This window comes from Crinia signifera, chromosome 6 (assembly GCF_055691185.1).
Source record: "Crinia signifera chromosome 6, ASM5569118v1, whole genome shotgun sequence".
In the NCBI taxonomy this organism is placed as follows: Eukaryota; Metazoa; Chordata; class Amphibia; order Anura; family Myobatrachidae; genus Crinia; species Crinia signifera.
This window is the reverse complement of record NC_139222.1, coordinates 63,513,486-63,530,665: the sequence shown is the minus strand read 5'-3', so window position 1 is coordinate 63,530,665 and position 17,180 is coordinate 63,513,486. Positions and strand designations below refer to the sequence as shown.

Here is a 17,180-nt window from a genome sequence, read left to right as displayed (position 1 = left end):
AAGTTTCCAATTTAAATAGCTAGAGAATAAAAACAATTTGCCTGTAATGTGAAAAAACCTACAGCACCTGGTGTTCCCATGTGGTCTCCCACCCAAGTACTAACCAGGCCCAACACTGCTTAGCTTCCAAGATCAGACGAGATTGGGCCTTTCCAATGTGGTATGGCTGTAGGTGAGAACCAGGCACTTTTTTGCCCTCTTCTACTTCTATCACCAGGTAAGCTAATAAACAGTTTCCTAACTGTATTGGCTTACTGAAAAAAATCATGTGTTGGTAATGTAAAAAGACCTACAGGACATGATATTAGCAGGGGGTCTTAAATTAAACTACTAAAGAGGATCAACTCTGTTTAGCTGCCAAAAGCAGTTGGAATTGGGCCTAAACAGTGTGGTAAGTCTTTAGGTGATGGCTATTGTGTCTGTTTGACCTCTTCCAAATGTCTGTACTGGCAATAAAAAGAAAAAGTTTCCAATTTAAATAGCTAGAGAATAAAAACAATTTGCCTGTAATGTGAAAAAACCTACAGCACCTGGTGTTCCCATGTGGTCTCCCACCCAAGTACTAACCAGGCCCAACACTGCTTAGCTTCCAAGATCAGACGAGATTGGGCCTATCCAATGTGGTATGGCTGTAGGTGAGATACAGGCACTTTTTTGCCCTCTTCTACTTCTATCACCAGGTAAGCTAATAAAAAAGTTTCCTAACTGTATTGGCTTACTGAAAAAAATCATGTGTTGGTAATGTAAAAAGACCTACAGGACATGATATTAGCAGGGGGTCTTAAATTAAACTACTAAAGAGGCTCAACACTATTTAGCTGCCAAAAGCAGTTGGAATTGAGCCTAAACAGTGTGGTAAGTCTTTAGGTGATGGCTAGTGTGTCTGTTTGACCTCTTCCAAATGTCTGTGCTGGCAATAAAAAGAAAAAGTTTCCAATATAAATAGCTAGAGAATAAAAACAATTTGCCAGTAATGTGAAAAAACCTACAGCACCTGGTGTTCCCAGGTGGTCTCCCACCCAAGTACTAACCAGGCCCAACACTGCTTAGCTTCCAAGATCAGACAAGATTGGGCCTATCCAATGTGGTATGGCTGTAGGTGAAATACAGGCACTTTTTTGCCCTCTTCTACTTCTATCACCAGGTAAGCTAATACAAAAGTTTCCTAACTGTATTGGCTTACTGAAAAAAATCATGTGTTGGTAAAGTAAAAAGACCTACAGGACATGATATTAGCAGGGGGTCTTAAATTAAACTACAAAAGAGGCTCAACACTGTTTAGCTGCCAAAAGCAGTTGGAATTGAGCCTAAACAGTGTGGTAAGTCTTTAGGTGATGGCTATTGTGTCTGTTTGACCTCTTCCAAATGTCTGTGCTGGCAATAAAAAGAAAAAGTTTCCAATTTAAATAGCTAGAGAATAAAAATAATTTGCCAGTAATGTGAAAAAACCTACAGCACCTGGTGTTCCCAGGTGGTCTCCCACCCAAGTACTAACCAGGCCCAACACTGCTTAGCTTCCAAGATCAGACGAGATTGGGCCTATCCAATGTGGTATGGCTGTAGGTGAGATACAGGCACTTTTTTGCCCTCTTCTACTTCTATCACCAGGTAAGCTAATAAAAAAGTTTCCTAACTGTATTGGCTTACTGAAAAAAATCATGTGTTGGTAAAGTAAAAAGACCTACAGGACATGATATTAGCAGGGGGTCTTAAATTAAACTACAAAAGAGGCTCAACACTGTTTAGCTGCCAAAAGCAGTTGGAATTGAGCCTAAACAGTGTGGTAAGTCTTTAGGTGATGGCTAGTGTGTCTGTTTGACCTCTTCCAAATGTCTGTGCTGGCAATAAAAAGAAAAAGTTTCCAATTTAAATAGCTAGAGAATAAAAATAATTTGCCAGTAATGTGAAAAAATCTACAGCACCTGGTGTTCCCAGGTGGTCTCCAACTTAAGTACTAACCAGGCCCAACACTGCTTAGCTTCCAAGATCAGACGAGATTGGGCCTATCCAATGTGGTATGGCTGTAGGTGAGATACAGGCACTTTTTTGCCCTCTTCTACTTCTATCACCAGGTAAGCTAATAAAAAAGTTTCCTAACTGTATTGGCTTACTGAAAAAAATCATGTGTTGGTAATGTAAAAAGACCTACAGGACATGATATTAGCAGGGGGTCTTAAATTAAACTACTAAACAGGCTCAACACTGTTTAGCTGCCAAAAGCAGTTGGAATTGGGCCTAAACAGTGTGGTAAGTCTTTATGTGATGGCTATTGTGTCTGTTTGACCTCTTCCAAATGTCTGTGCTGGCAATAAAAAGAAAAAGTTTCCAATTTAAATAGCTAGAGAATAAAAACAATTTGCCTGTAATGTGAAAAAACCTACAGCACCTGGTGTGCCCATGTGGTCTCCCACCCAAGTACTAACCGGGCCCAACACTGCTTAGCTTCCAAGATCAGACGAGATTGGGCCTATCCAATGTGGTATGGCTGTAGGTGAGATACAGGCACTTTTTTGCCCTCTTCTACTTCTATCACCAGGTAAGCTAATACAAAAGTTTCCTAACTGTATTGGCTTACTGAAAAAAATCATGTGTTGGTAATGTAAAAAGACCTACAGGACATGATATTAGCAGGGGTCTTAAATTAAACTACTAAAGAGGCTCAACACTGTTTAGCTGCCAAAAGCAGTTGGAATTGGGCCTAAACAGTGTGGTAAGTCTTTAGGTGATGGCTATTGTGTCTGTTTGACCTCTTCCAAATGTCTGTACTGGCAATAAAAAGAAAAAGTTTCCAATTTAAATAGCTAGAGAATAAAAACAATTTGCCTGTAATGTGAAAAAACCTACAGCACCTGGTGTTCCCATGTGGTCTCCCACCCAAGTACTAACCAGGCCCAACACTGCTTAGCTTCCAAGATCAGACAAGATTGGGCCTATCCAATGTGGTATGGCTGTAGGTGAGATACAGGCACTTTTTTGCCCTCTTCTACTTCTATCACCAGGTAAGCTAATAAAAAAGTTTCCTAACTGTATTGGCTTAATGAAAAATATCATGTGTTGGTAATGTAAAAAGACCTACAGGACATGATATTAGCAGGGGGTCTTAAATTAAACTACTAAAGAGGCTCAACACTGTTTAGCTGCCAAAAGCAGTTGGAATTGAGCCTAAACAGTGTGGTAAGTCTTTAGGTGATGGCTATTGTGTCTGTTTGACCTCTTCCAAATGTCTGTGCTGGCAATAAAAAGAAAAAGTTTCAAATTTAAATAGCTAGAGAATAAAAACAATTTGCCAGTAATGTGAAAAAACCTACAGCACCTGGTGTTCCCATGTGGTCTCCCACCCAAGTACTAACCAGGCCCAACACTGCTTAGCTTCCAAGATCAGACGAGATTGGGCCTATCCAATGTGGTATGGCTGTAGGTGAGTTAAAGGCACTTTTTTGCCCTCTTCTACTTCTATCACCAGGTAAGCTAATACAAAAGTTTCCTAACTGTATTGGCTTACTGAAAAAAGTCATGTGTTGGTAATGTAAAAAGACCTACAGGACATGATATTAGCAGGGGGTCTTAAATTAAACTACAAAAGAGGCTCAACACTGTTTAGCTGCCAAAAGCAGTTGGAATTGAGCCTAAACAGTGTGGTAAGTCTTTAGGTGATGGCTATTGTGTCTGTTTGATCTCTTCCAAATGTCTGTGCTGGCAATAAAAAGAAAAAGTTTCCAATATAAATAGCTAGAGAATAAAAACAATTTGCCTGTAATGTGAAAAAACCTACAGCACCTGGTGTTCCCATGTGGTCTCTTACCCAAGTACTAACCAGGCCCAACACTGCTTAGCTTCCAAGAACAAACGAGATTGGGCCTATCCAATGTGGTATGGCTGTAGGTGAAATACAGGCACTTTTTTGCCCTCTTCTACTTCTATCACCTGGTAAGCTAATAAAAAAGTTTCCTAACTGTATTGGCTTACTGAAAAAAATCATGTGTTGGTAATGTAAAAAGACCTACAGGACATGATATTAGCAGGGGGTCTTAAATTAAACTACTAAAGGGGCTCAACACTGTTTAGCTGCCAAAAGCAGTTGGAATTGGGCCTAAACAGTGTGGTAAGTCTTTATGTGATGGCTATTGTGTCTGTTTGACCTCTTCCAAATGTCTGTACTGGCAATAAAAAGAAAAAGTTTCCAATTTAAATAGCTAGAGAATAAAAACAATTTGCCTGTAATGTGAAAAAACCTACAGCACCTGGTGTTCCCATGTGGTCTCCCACCCAAGTACTAACCAGGCCCAACACTGCTTAGCTTCCAAGATCAGACGAGATTGGGCCTATCCAATGTGGTATGGCTGTAGGTGAAATACAGGCACTTTTTTGCCCTCTTCTACTTCTTTTACCAGGTAAGCTAATAAAAAAGTTTCCTAACTGTATTGGCTTACTGAAAAAAATCATGTGTTGGTAATGTAAAAAGACCTACAGGACATGATATTAGCAGGGGGTCTTAAATTAAACTACTAAAGAGGCTCAACACTGTTTAGCTGCCAAAAGCAGTTGGAATTGGGCCTAAACAGTGTGGTAAGTCTTTAGGTGATGGCTATTGTGTCTGTTTGACCTCTTCCAAATGTCTGTGCTGTCAATAAAAAGAAAAAGTTTCCAATTTAAATAGCTAGAGAATAAAAACAATTTGCCAGTAATGTGAAAAAACCTACAGCACCTGGTGTTCCCATGTGGTCTCCCACCCAAGTACTAACCAGGCCCAACACTGCTTAGCTTCCAAGAGCAGACGAGATTGGGCCTATCCAATGTGGTATGGCTGTAGGTGAGTTAAAGCCACTTTTTTGCCCTCTTCTACTTCTATTACCAGGTAAGCTAATACAAAAGTTTCCTAACTGTATTGGCTTACTGAAAAAAATCATGTGTTGGTAATGTAAAAAGACCTACAGGACATGATATTAGCAGGGGGTCTTAAATTAAACTACAAAAGAGGCTCAACACTGTTTAGCTGCCAAAAGCAGTTGGAATTGAGCCTAAACATTGTGGTAAGTCTTTAGGTGATGGCTATTGTGTCTGTTTGACCTCTTCCAAATGTCTGTGCTGGCAATAAAATGAAAAAGTTTCCAATATAAATAGCTAGAGAATAAAAACAATTTGCCAGTAATGTGAAAAAACCTACAGCACCTGGTGGTCCCATGTGGTCTCCCACCCAAGTACTAACTAGGTTCAACACTGCTTAGCTTCCAAGATTAGACGAGATTGGGCCTATCCAATGTGGTATGGTTGTAGGTGAGTTAAATTCACTTTTTTGCCCTCTTCTACTTCTAACACCAGGTAAGCTAATACAAAAGTTTCCTAACTGTATTGGCTTACTGAAAAAAATCATGTGTTGGTAATGTAAAAAGACCTACAGGACATGATATTAGCAGGGGGTCTTAAATTAAACTACTAAAGAGGCTCAACACTGTTTAGCTGCCAAAAGCAGTTGGAATTGGGCCTAAACAGTGTGGTAAGTCTTTAGGTGATGGCTATTGTGTCTGTTTGACCTCTTCCAAATGTCTGTACTGGCAATAAAAAGAAAAAGTTCCCAATTTAAATAGCTAGAGAATAAAAAGAATTTGCCAGTAATGTGAAAAAACCTACAGTACCTGGTGTTCCCATGTGGTCTCCCACCCAAGTACTAACCAGGCCCAACACTGCTTAGCATCCAAGATCAGACGAGATTGGGCCTATCCAATGTGGTATGGCTGTAGGTGAGATGCAGGCACTTTTTTGCCCTCTTCTACTTCTATCACCAGGTAAGCTAATACAAAAGTTTCCTAACTGTATTGGCTTACGGAAAAAAATCATGTGTTGGTAATGTAAAAAGACCTACAGGACATGATATTAGCAGGGGGTCTTAAATTAAACTACAAAAGAGGCTCAACACTGTTTAGCTGCCAAAAGCAGTTGGAATTGAGCCTAAACAGTGTGGTAAGTCTTTAGGTGATGGCTATTGTGTCTGTTTGACCTCTTCCAAATGTCTGTGCTGGCAATAAAATGAAAAAGTTTCCAATATAAATAGCTAGAGAATAAAAACAATTTGCCAGTAATGTGAAAAATCCTACAGCACCTGGTGTTCCCATGTGGTCTCCCACCCAAGTACTAACCAGGCCCAACACTGCTTAGCTTCCAAGATCAGACGAGATTGGGCCTATCCAATGTGGTATGGCTGTAGGTGAGTTAAGTTCACTTTTTTGCCCTCTTCTACTTCTATCACCAGGTAAGCTAATACAAAAGTTTCCTAACTGTATTGGCTTACTGAAAAAAATCATGTGTTGGTAATGTAAAAAGACCTACAGGACATGATATTAGCAGGAGGTCTCAAATTAAACTACTAAAGAGGCTCAACACTGTTTAGCTGCCAAAAGCAGTTGGAATTGGGCCTAAACAGTGTGGTAAGTCTTTAGGTGATGGCTATTGTGTCTGTTTGACCTCTTCCAAATATCTGTACTGGCAATAAAAAGAAAAAGTTTCCAATTTAAATAGCTAGAGAATAAAAACAATTTGCCTGTAATGTGAAAAAACCTACAGCACCTGGTGTTCCCATGTGGTCTCCCACCCAAGTACTAACCAGGCCCAACACTGCTTAGCTTCCAAGATCAGACGAGATTGGGCCTATCCAATGTGGTATGGCTGTAGCTGAAATACAGGCACTTTTTTGCCCTCTTCTACTTCTATCACCAGGTAAGCTAATAAAAAAGTTTCCTAACTGTATTGGCTTACTGAAAAAAATCATGTGTTGGTAATGTAAAAAGACCTACAGGACATGATATTAGCAGGGAGTCTTATATTAAACTACTAAAGAGGCCCAACACTGTTTAGCTGCCAAAAGCAGTTGGAATTGGGCCTAAACAGTGTGGTAAGTCTTTAGGTGATGGCTATTGTGTCTGTTTGACCTCTTCCAAATGTCTGTACTGGCAATAAAAATAAAAAGTTTCCAATTTAAATAGCTAGAGAATAAAAACAATTTGCCTGTAATGTGAAAAAACCTACAGCACCTGGTGTTCCCATGTGGTCTCCCACCCAAGTACTAACCAGGCCCAAAACTGCTTAGCTTCCAAGTTCAGACGAGATTGGGCCTATCCAATGTGGTATGGCTGTAGTTGAGATACAGGCACTTTTTTGCCCTCTTCTACTTCTATCACCAGGTAAGCTAATAAAAAAGTTTCCTAACTGTATTGGCTTACTGAAAAAAATCATGTGTTGGTAATGTAAAAAGACCTACAGGACATGATATTAGCAGGGGGTCTTAAATTAAACTACTAAAGAGGCTCAACACTGTTTAGCTGCCAAAAGCAGTTGGAATTGGGCCTAAACAGTGAGGTAAGTCTTTAGGTGATGGCTATTGTGTCTGTTTGACCTCTTCCAAATGTCTGTGCTGGCAATAAAAAGAAAAAGTTTCAAATTTAAATAGCTAGAGAATAAAAACAATTTGCCAGTAATGTGAAAAAACCTAAAGCACCTGGTGTTCCCATGTGGTCTCCCACCCAAGTACTAACCAGGCCCAACACTGCTTAGCTTCCAAGATCAGACGAGATTGGGCCTATCCAATGTGGTATGGCTGTAGGCGAGTTAAAGGCACTTTTTTGCCCTCTTCTACTTCTATCACCAGGTAAGCTAATACAAAAGTTTCCTAACTGTATTGGCTTACTGAAAAAAGTCATGTGTTGGTAATGTAAAAAGACCTACAGGACATGATATTAGCAGGGGGTCTTAAATTAAACTACAAAAGAGGCTCAACACTGTTTAGCTGCCAAAAGCAGTTGGAATTGAGCCTAAACAGTGTGGTAAGTCTTTAGGTGATGGCTATTGTGTCTGTTTGACCTCTTCCAAATGTCTGTGCTGGCAATAAAAAGAAAAAGTTTCCAATATAAATAGCTAGAGAATAAAAACAATTTGCCTGTAATGTGAAAAAACCTACAGCACCTGGTGTTCCCATGTGGTCTCTTACCCAAGTACTAACCAGGCCCAACACTGCTTAGCTTCCAAGAACAAACGAGATTGGGCCTATCCAATGTGGTATGGCTGTAGGTGAAATACAGGCACTTTTTTGCCCTCTTCTACTTCTATCACCTGGTAAGCTAATAAAAAAGTTTCCTAACTGTATTGGCTTACTGAAAAAAATCATGTGTTGGTAATGTAAAAAGACCTACAGGACATGATATTAGCAGGGGGTCTTAAATTAAACTACTAAAGGGGCTCAACACTGTTTAGCTGCCAAAAGCAGTTGGAATTGGGCCTAAACAGTGTGGTAAGTCTTTATGTGATGGCTATTGTGTCTGTTTGACCTCTTCCAAATGTCTGTACTGGCAATAAAAAGAAAAAGTTTCCAATTTAAATAGCTAGAGAATAAAAACAGTTTGCCTGTAATGTGAAAAAACCTACAGCACCTGGTGTTCCCATGTGGTCTCCCACCCAAGTACTAACCAGGCCCAACACTGCTTAGCTTCCAAGATCAGACGAGATTGGGCCTATCCAATGTGGTATGGCTGTAGGTGAAATACAGGCACTTTTTTGCCCTCTTCTACTTCTTTTACCAGGTAAGCTAATAAAAAAGTTTCCTAACTGTATTGGCTTACTGAAAAAAATCATGTGTTGGTAATGTAAAAAGACCTACAGGACATGATATTAGCAGGGGGTCTTAAATTAAACTACTAAAGAGGCTCAACACTGTTTAGCTGCCAAAAGCAGTTGGAATTGGGCCTAAACAGTGTGGTAAGTCTTTAGGTGATGGCTATTGTGTCTGTTTGACCTCTTCCAAATGTCTGTGCTGTCAATAAAAAGAAAAAGTTTCCAATTTAAATAGCTAGAGAATAAAAACAATTTGCCAGTAATGTGAAAAAACCTACAGCACCTGGTGTTCCCATGTGGTCTCCCACCCAAGTACTAACCAGGCCCAACACTGCTTAGCTTCCAAGAGCAGACGAGATTGGGCCTATCCAATGTGGTATGGCTGTAGGTGAGTTAAAGCCACTTTTTTGCCCTCTTCTACTTCTATTACCAGGTAAGCTAATACAAAAGTTTCCTAACTGTATTGGCTTACTGAAAAAAATCATGTGTTGGTAATGTAAAAAGACCTACAGGACATGATATTAGCAGGGGGTCTTAAATTAAACTACAAAAGAGGCTCAACACTGTTTAGCTGCCAAAAGCAGTTGGAATTGAGCCTAAACATTGTGGTAAGTCTTTAGGTGATGGCTATTGTGTCTGTTTGACCTCTTCCAAATGTCTGTGCTGGCAATAAAATGAAAAAGTTTCCAATATAAATAGCTAGAGAATAAAAACAATTTGCCAGTAATGTGAAAAAACCTACAGCACCTGGTGTTCCCATGTGGTCTCCCACCCAAGTACTAACCAGGCCCAACACTGCTTAGCTTCCAAGATCAGACGAGATTGGGCCTATCCAATGTGGTATGGCTGTAGGTGAGTTAAAGGCACTTTTTTGGCCGCTTCTACTTCTATCACCAGGTAAGCTAATACAAAAGTTTCCTAACTGTATTGGCTTACTGAAAAAAATCATGTGTTGGTAATGTAAAAAGACCTACAGGACATGATATTAGCAGGGGGTCTTAAATTAAACTACTAAAGAGGCTCAACACTGTTTAGCTGCCAAAAGCAGTTGGAATTGGGCCTAAACAGTGTGGTAAGTCTTTAGGTGATGGCTATTGTGTCTGTTTGACCTCTTCCAAATGTCTGTGCTGGCAATAAAAAGAAAAAGTTTCCTATTTAAATAGCTAGAGAATAAAAACAATTTGCCAGTAATGTGAAAAAACCCACAGCACCTGGTGTTCCCATGTGGTCTCCCACCCAAGTACTAACCAGGCCCAACACTGCTTAGCTTCCAAGATCAGACGAGATTGGGCCTATCCAATGTGGTATGGCTGTAGGTGAGTTAAAGGCACTTTTTTGCCCTCTTCTACTTCTATCACCAGGTAAGCTAATACAAAAGTTTCCTAACTGTATTGGCTTACTGAAAAAAATCATGTGTTGGTAATGTAAAAAGACCTACAGGACATGATATTAGCAGGGGGTCTTAAATTAAACTACTAAACAGGCTCAACACTGTTTAGCTGCCAAAAGCAGTTGGAATTGGGCATAAACAGTGTGGTAAGTCTTTAGGTGATGGCTATTGTGTCTGTTTGACCTCTTCCAAATGTCTGTACTGGCAATAAAAAGAAAAAGTTTCCAATTTAAATAGCTAGAGAATAAAAACAATTTGCCTGTAATGTGAAAAAATCTACAGCACCTGGTGTTCCCATGTGGTCTCCCACCCAAGTACTAACCAGGCCCAACACTGCTTAGCTTCCAAGATCAGACGAGATTGGGCCTATCCAATGTGGTATTGCTGTAGGTGAGATACAGGCACTTTTTTGCCCTCTTCTACTTCTATCACCAGGTAAGCTAATAAAAAAGTTTCCTAACTGTATTGGCTTACTGAAAAAAATCATGTGTTGGTAATGTAAAAAGACCTACAGGACATGATATTAGCAGGGAGTCTTATATTAAACTACTAAAGAGGCCCAACACTGTTTAGCTGCCAAAAGCAGTTGGAATTGGGCCTAAACAGTGTGGTAAGTCTTTAGGTGATGGCTATTGTGTCTGTTTGACCTCTTCCAAATGTCTGTACTGGCAATAAAAATAAAAAGTTTCCAATTTAAATAGCTAGAGAATAAAAACCATTTGCCTGTAATGTGAAAAAACCTACAGCACCTGGTGTTCCCATGTGGTCTCCCACCCAAGTACTAACCAGGCCCAAAACTGCTTAGCTTCCAAGTTCAGACGAGATTGGGCCTATCCAATGTGGTATGGCTGTAGTTGAGATACAGGCACTTTTTTGCCCTCTTCTACTTCTATCACCAGGTAAGCTAATAAAAAAGTTTCCTAACTGTATTGGCTTACTGAAAAAAATCATGTGTTGGTAATGTAAAAAGACCTACAGGACATGATATTAGCAGGGGGGTCTTAAATTAAACTACTAAAGAGGCTCAACACTGTTTAGCTGCCAAAAGCAGTTGGAATTGGGCCTAAACAGTAAGGTAAGTCTTTAGGTGATGGCTATTGTGTCTGTTTGACCTCTTCCAAATGTCTGTGCTGGCAATAAAAAGAAAAAGTTTCAAATTTAAATAGCTAGAGAATAAAAACAATTTGCCAGTAATGTGAAAAAACCTACAGCACCTGGTGTTCCCATGTGGTCTCTTACCCAAGTACTAACCAGGCCCAACACTGCTTAGCTTCCAAGAACAGACGAGATTGGGCCTATCCAATGTGGTATGGCTGTAGGTGAAATACAGGCACTTTTTTGCCCTCTTCTACTTCTATCACCTGGTAAGCTAATAAAAAAGTTTCCTAACTGTATTGGCTTACTGAAAAAAATCATGTGTTGGTAATGTAAAAAGACCTACAGGACATGATATTAGCAGGGGGTCTTAAATTAAACTACTAAAGGGGCTCAACACTGTTTAGCTGCCAAAAGCAGTTGGAATTGGGCCTAAACAGTGTGGTAAGTCTTTATGTGATGGCTATTGTGTCTGTTTGACCTCTTCCAAATGTCTGTACTGGCAATAAAAAGAAAAAGTTTCCAATTTAAATAGCTAGAGAATAAAAACAATTTGCCTGTAATGTGAAAAAACCTACAGCACCTGGTGTTCCCATGTGGTCTCCCACCCAAGTACTAACCAGGCCCAACACTGCTTAGCTTCCAAGATCAGACGAGATTGGGCCTATCCAATGTGGTATGGCTGTAGGTGAGATACAGGCACTTTTTTGCCCTCTTCTACTTCTATCACCAGGTAAGCTAATAAAAAAGTTTCCTAACTGTATTGGCTTACTGAAAAAAATCATGTGTTGGTAATGTAAAAAGACCTACAGGACATGATATTAGCAGGGGGTCTTAAATTAAACTACTAAAGAGGCTCAACACTGTTTAGCTGCCAAAAGCAGTTGGAATTGGGCCTAAACAGTGTGGTAAGTCTTTAGGTGATGGCTATTGTGTCTGTTTGACCTCTTCCAAATGTCTGTGCTGTCAATAAAAAGAAAAAGTTTCCAATTTAAATAGCTAGAGAATAAAAACAATTTGCCAGTAATGTGAAAAAACCTACAGCACCTGGTGTTCCCATGTGGTCTCCCACCCAAGTACTAACCAGGCCCAACACTGCTTAGCTTCCAAGAGCAGACGAGATTGGGCCTATCCAATGTGGTATGGCTGTAGGTGAGTTAAAGCCACTTTTTTGCCCTCTTCTACTTCTATTACCAGGTAAGCTAATACAAAAGTTTCCTAACTGTATTGGCTTACTGAAAAAAATCATGTGTTGGTAATGTAAAAAGACCTACAGGACATGATATTAGCAGGGGGTCTTAAATTAAACTACTAAAGAGGCTCAACACTGTTTAGCTGCCAAAAGCAGTTGGAATTGGGCCTAAACAGTGTGGTAAGTCTTTAGGTGATGGCTATTGTGTCTGTTTGACCTCTTCCAAATGTCTGTGCTGTCAATAAAAAGAAAAAGTTTCCAATTTAAATAGCTAGAGAATAAAAACAATTTGCCAGTAATGTGAAAAAACCTACAGCACCTGGTGTTCCCATGTGGTCTCCCACCCAAGTACTAACCAGGCCCAACACTGCTTAGCTTCCAAGATCAGACGAGATTGGGCCTATCCAATGTGGTATGGCTGTAGGTGAAATACAGGCACTTTTTTGCCCTCTTCTACTTCTTTTACCAGGTAAGCTAATAAAAAAGTTTCCTAACTGTATTGGCTTACTGAAAAAAATCATGTGTTGGTAATGTAAAAAGACCTACAGGACATGATATTAGCAGGGGGTCTTAAATTAAACTACTAAAGAGGCTCAACACTGTTTAGCTGCCAAAAGCAGTTGGAATTGGGCCTAAACAGTGTGGTAAGTCTTTAGGTGATGGCTATTGTGTCTGTTTGACCTCTTCCAAATGTCTGTGCTGTCAATAAAAAGAAAAAGTTTCCAATTTAAATAGCTAGAGAATAAAAACAATTTGCCAGTAATGTGAAAAAACCTACAGCACCTGGTGTTCCCATGTGGTCTCCCACCCAAGTACTAACCAGGCCCAACACTGCTTAGCTTCCAAGAGCAGACGAGATTGGGCCTATCCAATGTGGTATGGCTGTAGGTGAGTTAAAGCCACTTTTTTGCCCTCTTCTACTTCTATTACCAGGTAAGCTAATACAAAAGTTTCCTAACTGTATTGGCTTACTGAAAAAAATCATGTGTTGGTAATGTAAAAAGACCTACAGGACATGATATTAGCAGGGGGTCTTAAATTAAACTACAATAGAGGCTTAACACTGTTTAGCTGCCAAAAGCAGTTGGAATTGGGCCTAAACAGTGTGGTAAGTCTTTAGGTGATGGCTATTGTGTCTGTTTGACCTCTTCCAAATGTCTGTACTGGCAATAAAAAGAAAAAGTTTCCAATTTAAATAGCTAGAGAATAAAAACAATTTGCCAGTAATGTGAAAAAACCTACAGCACCTGGTGGTCCCATGTGGTCTCCCACCCAAGTACTAACCAGGTTCAACACTGCTTAGCTTCCAAGATTAGACGAGATTGGGCCTATCCAATGTGGTATGGTTGTAGGTGAGTTAGATTCACTTTTTTGCCCTCTTCTACTTCTATCACCAGGTAAGCTAATACAAAAGTTTCCTAACTGTATTGGCTTACTGAAAAAAATCATGTGTTGGTAATGTAAAAAGACCTACAGGACATGATATTAGCAGGGGGTCTTAAATTAAACTACTAAAGAGGCTCAACACTGTTTAGCTGCCAAAAGCAGTTGGAATTGGGCCTAAACAGTGTGGTAAGTCTTTAGGTGATGGCTATTGTGTCTGTTTGACCTCTTCCAAATGTCTGTACTGGCAATAAAAAGAAAAAGTTTCCAATTTAAATAGCTAGAGAAAAAAAACAATTTGCCTGTAATGTGAAAAAACCTACAGCACCTGGTGTTCCCATGTGGTCTCCCACCCAAGTACTAACCAGGCCCAACACTGCTTAGTTTCCAAGATCAGACGAGATTGGGCCTATCCAATGTGGTATGGCTGTAGGTGAGATACAGGCACTTTTTTGCCCTCTTCTACTTCTATCACCAGGTAAGCTAATAAAAAAGTTTCCTAACTGTATTGGCTTACTGAAAAAAATCATGTGTTGGTAATGTAAAAAGACCTACAGGACATGATATTAGCAGGGGGTCTTAAATTAAACTACTAAAGAGGCTCAACACTGTTTAGCTGCCAAAAGCAGTTGGAATTGGGCCAAAACAGTGTGGTAAGTCTTTAGGTGATGGCTATTGTGTCTGTTTGACCTCTTACAAATGTCTGTACTGGCAATAAAAAGAAAAAGTTTCCAATTTAAATAGCTAGAGAATAAAAACAATTTGCCTGTAATGTGAAAAAACCAACAGCACCTGGTGTTCCCATGTGGTCTCCCACCCAAGTACTAACCAGGCCCAACACTGCTTAGCTTCCAAGATCAGACGAGATTGGGCCTATCCAATGTGGTATGGCTGTAGGTGAGATACAGGCACTTTTTTGCCCTCTTCTACTTCTATCACCAGGTAAGCTAATAAAAAAGTTTCCTAACTGTATTGGCTTACTGAAAAAAATCATGTGTTGATAATGTAAAAAGACCTACAGGACATGATATTAGCAGGGGGTCTTAAATTAAACTACTAAAGAGGCTCAACACTGTTTAGCTGCCAAAAGCAGTTGGAGTTGGGCCTAAACAGTGTGGTAAGTCTTTAGGTGATGGCTATTGTGTCTGTTTGACCTCTTCCAAATGTCTGTGCTGGCAATAAAAAGAAAAAGTTTCCAATTTAAATAGCTAGAGAATAAAAACAATTTGCCTGTAATGTGAAAAAACCTACAGCACCTGGTGTTCCCATGTGGTCTCCCACCCAAGTACTAACCAGGCCCAACACTGCTTAGCTTCCAAGATCAGACGAGATTGGGCCTATCCAATGTGGTATGGCTGTAGGTGAGATACAGGCACTTTTTTGCCCTCTTCTACTTCTATCACCAGGTAAGCTAATAAAAAAGTTTCCTAACTGTATTGGCTTACTGAAAAAAATCATGTGTTGGTAATGTAAAAAGACCTACAGGACATGATATTAGCAGGGGGTCTTAAATTAAACTACTAAAGAGGCTCAACACTGTTTAGCTGCCAAAAGCAGTTGGAATTGGGCCTAAACAGTGTGGTAAGTCTTTAGGTGATGGCTATTGTGTCTGTTTGACCTCTTCCAAATGTCTGTGCTGGCAATAAAAAGAAAAAGTTTCCTATTTAAATAGCTAGAGAATAAAAACAATTTGCCAGTAATGTGAAAAAACCTACAGCACCTGGTGTTCCCATGTGGTCTCCCACCCAAGTACTAACCAGGCCCAACACTGCTTAGCTTCCAAGATCAGACGAGATTGGGCCTATCCAATGTGGTATGGCTGTAGGTGAGCTAAACTCACTTTTTTGCCCTCTTCTACTTCTATCACCAGGTAAGCTAATACAAAAGTTTCCTAACTGTATTGGCTTACTGAAAAAAATCATGTGTTGGTAATGTAAAAAGACCTACAGGACATGATATTAGCAGGGGGTCTTAAATTAAACTACAAAAGAGGCTCAACACTGTTTAGCTGCCAAAAGCAGTTGGAATTGAGCCTAAACAGTGTGGTAAGTCTTTAGGTGATGGCTATTGTGTCTGTTTGACCGCTTCCAAATGTCTGTGCTGGCAATAAAAAGAAAAAGTTTCCAATATAAATAGCTAGAGAATAAAAACAATTTGCCTGTAATGTGAAAAAACCTACAGCACCTGGTGTTCCCATGTGGTCTCCCACCCAAGTACTAACCAGCCCCAACACTGCTTAGCTTCCAAGAACAGACGAGATTGGGCTTATCCAATGTGGTATGGCTGTAGGTGAAATACAGGCACTTTTTTGCCCTCTTCTACTTCTATCACCAGGTAAGCTAATAAAAAAGTTTCCTAACTGTATTGGCTTACTGAAAAAAATCATGTGTTGGTAATGTAAAAAGACCTACAGGACATGATATTAGCAGGGGGTCTTAAATTAAACTACTAAACAGGCTCAACACTGTTTAGCTGCCAAAAGCAGTTGGAATTGGACCTAAACAGTGTGGTAAGTATTTAGGTGATGGTTATTGTGTCTGTTTGACCTCTTCCAAATGTCTGTACTGGCAATAAAAAGAAAAAGTTTCCAATTTAAATAGCTAGAGAATAAAAACAATTTGCCTGTAATGTGAAAAAACCTACAGCACCTGGTGTTCCCATGTGGTCTCCCACCCAAGTACTAACCAGGCCCAACACTGCTTAGCTTCCAAGATCAGACGAGATTGGGCCTATCCAATGTGGTATGTCTGTAGGTGAGATACAGGCACTTTTTTGCCCTCTTCTACTTCTATCACCAGGTAAGCTAATAAAAAAGTTTCCTAACTGTATTGGCTTACTGAAAAAAATCATGTGTTGGTAATGTAAAAAGACCTACAGGACATGATATTAGCAGGGGGTCTTAAATTAAACTACTAAAGAGGCTCAACACTGTTTAGCTGCCAAAAGCAGTTGGAATTGGGCCTAAACAGTGTGGTAAGTCTTTAGGTGATGGCTATTGTGTCTGTTTGACCTCTTCCAAATGTCTGTGCTGGCAATAAAAAGAAAAAGTTTCCTATTTAAATAGCTAGAGAATAAAAACAATTTGCCAGTAATGTGAAAAAACCTACAGCACCTGGTGTTCCCATGTGGTCTCCCACCCAAGTACTAACCAGGCCCAACACTGCTTAGCTTCCAAGATCAGACGAGATTGGGCCTATCCAATGTGGTATGTCTGTAGGTGAGATACAGGCACTTTTTTGCCCTCTTCTACTTCTATCACCAGGTAAGCTAATAAAAAAGTTTCCTAACTGTATTGGCTTACTGAAAAAAATCATGTGTTGGTAATGTAAAAAGACCTACAGGACATGATATTAGCAGGGGGTCTTAAATTAAACTACTAAAGAGGCTCAACACTGTTTAGCTGCCAAAAGCAGTTGGAATTGGGCCTAAACAGTGTGGTAAGTCTTTAGGTGATGGCTATTGTGTCTGTTTGACCTCTTCCAAATGTCTGTGCTGGCAATAAAAAGAAAAAGTTTCCTATTT

At 39.8% G+C, this 17,180-nt stretch overlaps 30 non-coding genes and 7 pseudogenes across 30 annotated transcripts; all 37 read right to left on the bottom strand.

The window, feature by feature from the left end:
• Positions 1-55: 55 nt before the first annotated feature.
• Positions 56-174, bottom strand: LOC146013329 (5S ribosomal RNA). The gene has a single exon (XR_014446306.1). It is a non-coding gene; the product is annotated as a 5S ribosomal RNA (ribosomal RNA).
• A 344-nt stretch (positions 175-518) lies between these two features.
• Positions 519-637, bottom strand: LOC146013743 (5S ribosomal RNA). Its single transcript, XR_014446712.1, has one exon. It is a non-coding gene; the product is annotated as a 5S ribosomal RNA (ribosomal RNA).
• A 345-nt stretch (positions 638-982) lies between these two features.
• LOC146015456 (5S ribosomal RNA) lies at positions 983-1,101 on the bottom strand. The gene has a single exon (XR_014448377.1). It is a non-coding gene; the product is annotated as a 5S ribosomal RNA (ribosomal RNA).
• Positions 1,102-1,446: 345 nt separating this feature from the next.
• Positions 1,447-1,565, bottom strand: LOC146016617 (5S ribosomal RNA). The gene has a single exon (XR_014449502.1). It is a non-coding gene; the product is annotated as a 5S ribosomal RNA (ribosomal RNA).
• A 345-nt stretch (positions 1,566-1,910) lies between these two features.
• Positions 1,911-2,029, bottom strand: LOC146011028 (5S ribosomal RNA; annotated as a pseudogene).
• Positions 2,030-2,374: 345 nt separating this feature from the next.
• Positions 2,375-2,493, bottom strand: LOC146016585 (5S ribosomal RNA). Its single transcript, XR_014449472.1, has one exon. It is a non-coding gene; the product is annotated as a 5S ribosomal RNA (ribosomal RNA).
• Positions 2,494-2,837: 344 nt separating this feature from the next.
• LOC146015928 (5S ribosomal RNA) lies at positions 2,838-2,956 on the bottom strand. Its single transcript, XR_014448835.1, has one exon. It is a non-coding gene; the product is annotated as a 5S ribosomal RNA (ribosomal RNA).
• Positions 2,957-3,301: 345 nt separating this feature from the next.
• LOC146013742 (5S ribosomal RNA) lies at positions 3,302-3,420 on the bottom strand. Its single transcript, XR_014446711.1, has one exon. It is a non-coding gene; the product is annotated as a 5S ribosomal RNA (ribosomal RNA).
• A 345-nt stretch (positions 3,421-3,765) lies between these two features.
• Positions 3,766-3,884, bottom strand: LOC146011276 (5S ribosomal RNA; annotated as a pseudogene).
• Positions 3,885-4,229: 345 nt separating this feature from the next.
• On the bottom strand, positions 4,230-4,348 carry LOC146013741 (5S ribosomal RNA). Its single transcript, XR_014446710.1, has one exon. It is a non-coding gene; the product is annotated as a 5S ribosomal RNA (ribosomal RNA).
• Positions 4,349-4,693: 345 nt separating this feature from the next.
• Positions 4,694-4,812, bottom strand: LOC146015744 (5S ribosomal RNA). The gene has a single exon (XR_014448656.1). It is a non-coding gene; the product is annotated as a 5S ribosomal RNA (ribosomal RNA).
• A 345-nt stretch (positions 4,813-5,157) lies between these two features.
• LOC146011658 (5S ribosomal RNA) lies at positions 5,158-5,276 on the bottom strand (annotated as a pseudogene).
• Positions 5,277-5,621: 345 nt separating this feature from the next.
• Positions 5,622-5,740, bottom strand: LOC146016923 (5S ribosomal RNA). Its single transcript, XR_014449802.1, has one exon. It is a non-coding gene; the product is annotated as a 5S ribosomal RNA (ribosomal RNA).
• A 345-nt stretch (positions 5,741-6,085) lies between these two features.
• LOC146015128 (5S ribosomal RNA) lies at positions 6,086-6,204 on the bottom strand. The gene has a single exon (XR_014448058.1). It is a non-coding gene; the product is annotated as a 5S ribosomal RNA (ribosomal RNA).
• Positions 6,205-6,549: 345 nt separating this feature from the next.
• Positions 6,550-6,668, bottom strand: LOC146015585 (5S ribosomal RNA). The gene has a single exon (XR_014448502.1). It is a non-coding gene; the product is annotated as a 5S ribosomal RNA (ribosomal RNA).
• Positions 6,669-7,013: 345 nt separating this feature from the next.
• LOC146017030 (5S ribosomal RNA) lies at positions 7,014-7,132 on the bottom strand. Its single transcript, XR_014449906.1, has one exon. It is a non-coding gene; the product is annotated as a 5S ribosomal RNA (ribosomal RNA).
• A 345-nt stretch (positions 7,133-7,477) lies between these two features.
• Positions 7,478-7,596, bottom strand: LOC146017310 (5S ribosomal RNA). The gene has a single exon (XR_014450188.1). It is a non-coding gene; the product is annotated as a 5S ribosomal RNA (ribosomal RNA).
• A 345-nt stretch (positions 7,597-7,941) lies between these two features.
• LOC146011275 (5S ribosomal RNA) lies at positions 7,942-8,060 on the bottom strand (annotated as a pseudogene).
• A 345-nt stretch (positions 8,061-8,405) lies between these two features.
• LOC146013740 (5S ribosomal RNA) lies at positions 8,406-8,524 on the bottom strand. The gene has a single exon (XR_014446709.1). It is a non-coding gene; the product is annotated as a 5S ribosomal RNA (ribosomal RNA).
• A 345-nt stretch (positions 8,525-8,869) lies between these two features.
• On the bottom strand, positions 8,870-8,988 carry LOC146015743 (5S ribosomal RNA). The gene has a single exon (XR_014448655.1). It is a non-coding gene; the product is annotated as a 5S ribosomal RNA (ribosomal RNA).
• A 345-nt stretch (positions 8,989-9,333) lies between these two features.
• Positions 9,334-9,452, bottom strand: LOC146013738 (5S ribosomal RNA). Its single transcript, XR_014446707.1, has one exon. It is a non-coding gene; the product is annotated as a 5S ribosomal RNA (ribosomal RNA).
• A 345-nt stretch (positions 9,453-9,797) lies between these two features.
• LOC146014545 (5S ribosomal RNA) lies at positions 9,798-9,916 on the bottom strand. The gene has a single exon (XR_014447496.1). It is a non-coding gene; the product is annotated as a 5S ribosomal RNA (ribosomal RNA).
• Positions 9,917-10,261: 345 nt separating this feature from the next.
• Positions 10,262-10,380, bottom strand: LOC146016644 (5S ribosomal RNA). The gene has a single exon (XR_014449527.1). It is a non-coding gene; the product is annotated as a 5S ribosomal RNA (ribosomal RNA).
• A 345-nt stretch (positions 10,381-10,725) lies between these two features.
• Positions 10,726-10,844, bottom strand: LOC146017029 (5S ribosomal RNA). The gene has a single exon (XR_014449905.1). It is a non-coding gene; the product is annotated as a 5S ribosomal RNA (ribosomal RNA).
• A 346-nt stretch (positions 10,845-11,190) lies between these two features.
• Positions 11,191-11,309, bottom strand: LOC146011187 (5S ribosomal RNA; annotated as a pseudogene).
• A 345-nt stretch (positions 11,310-11,654) lies between these two features.
• On the bottom strand, positions 11,655-11,773 carry LOC146013737 (5S ribosomal RNA). The gene has a single exon (XR_014446706.1). It is a non-coding gene; the product is annotated as a 5S ribosomal RNA (ribosomal RNA).
• A 345-nt stretch (positions 11,774-12,118) lies between these two features.
• Positions 12,119-12,237, bottom strand: LOC146015742 (5S ribosomal RNA). The gene has a single exon (XR_014448654.1). It is a non-coding gene; the product is annotated as a 5S ribosomal RNA (ribosomal RNA).
• Positions 12,238-12,582: 345 nt separating this feature from the next.
• LOC146013736 (5S ribosomal RNA) lies at positions 12,583-12,701 on the bottom strand. The gene has a single exon (XR_014446705.1). It is a non-coding gene; the product is annotated as a 5S ribosomal RNA (ribosomal RNA).
• A 345-nt stretch (positions 12,702-13,046) lies between these two features.
• Positions 13,047-13,165, bottom strand: LOC146015741 (5S ribosomal RNA). The gene has a single exon (XR_014448653.1). It is a non-coding gene; the product is annotated as a 5S ribosomal RNA (ribosomal RNA).
• A 345-nt stretch (positions 13,166-13,510) lies between these two features.
• LOC146011537 (5S ribosomal RNA) lies at positions 13,511-13,629 on the bottom strand (annotated as a pseudogene).
• Positions 13,630-13,974: 345 nt separating this feature from the next.
• LOC146017400 (5S ribosomal RNA) lies at positions 13,975-14,093 on the bottom strand. Its single transcript, XR_014450274.1, has one exon. It is a non-coding gene; the product is annotated as a 5S ribosomal RNA (ribosomal RNA).
• A 345-nt stretch (positions 14,094-14,438) lies between these two features.
• Positions 14,439-14,557, bottom strand: LOC146015181 (5S ribosomal RNA). Its single transcript, XR_014448109.1, has one exon. It is a non-coding gene; the product is annotated as a 5S ribosomal RNA (ribosomal RNA).
• Positions 14,558-14,902: 345 nt separating this feature from the next.
• Positions 14,903-15,021, bottom strand: LOC146013735 (5S ribosomal RNA). The gene has a single exon (XR_014446704.1). It is a non-coding gene; the product is annotated as a 5S ribosomal RNA (ribosomal RNA).
• A 345-nt stretch (positions 15,022-15,366) lies between these two features.
• On the bottom strand, positions 15,367-15,485 carry LOC146013734 (5S ribosomal RNA). The gene has a single exon (XR_014446703.1). It is a non-coding gene; the product is annotated as a 5S ribosomal RNA (ribosomal RNA).
• Positions 15,486-15,830: 345 nt separating this feature from the next.
• Positions 15,831-15,949, bottom strand: LOC146010622 (5S ribosomal RNA; annotated as a pseudogene).
• Positions 15,950-16,294: 345 nt separating this feature from the next.
• On the bottom strand, positions 16,295-16,413 carry LOC146016203 (5S ribosomal RNA). The gene has a single exon (XR_014449100.1). It is a non-coding gene; the product is annotated as a 5S ribosomal RNA (ribosomal RNA).
• A 345-nt stretch (positions 16,414-16,758) lies between these two features.
• Positions 16,759-16,877, bottom strand: LOC146016202 (5S ribosomal RNA). The gene has a single exon (XR_014449099.1). It is a non-coding gene; the product is annotated as a 5S ribosomal RNA (ribosomal RNA).
• Positions 16,878-17,180: the final 303 nt, after the last annotated feature.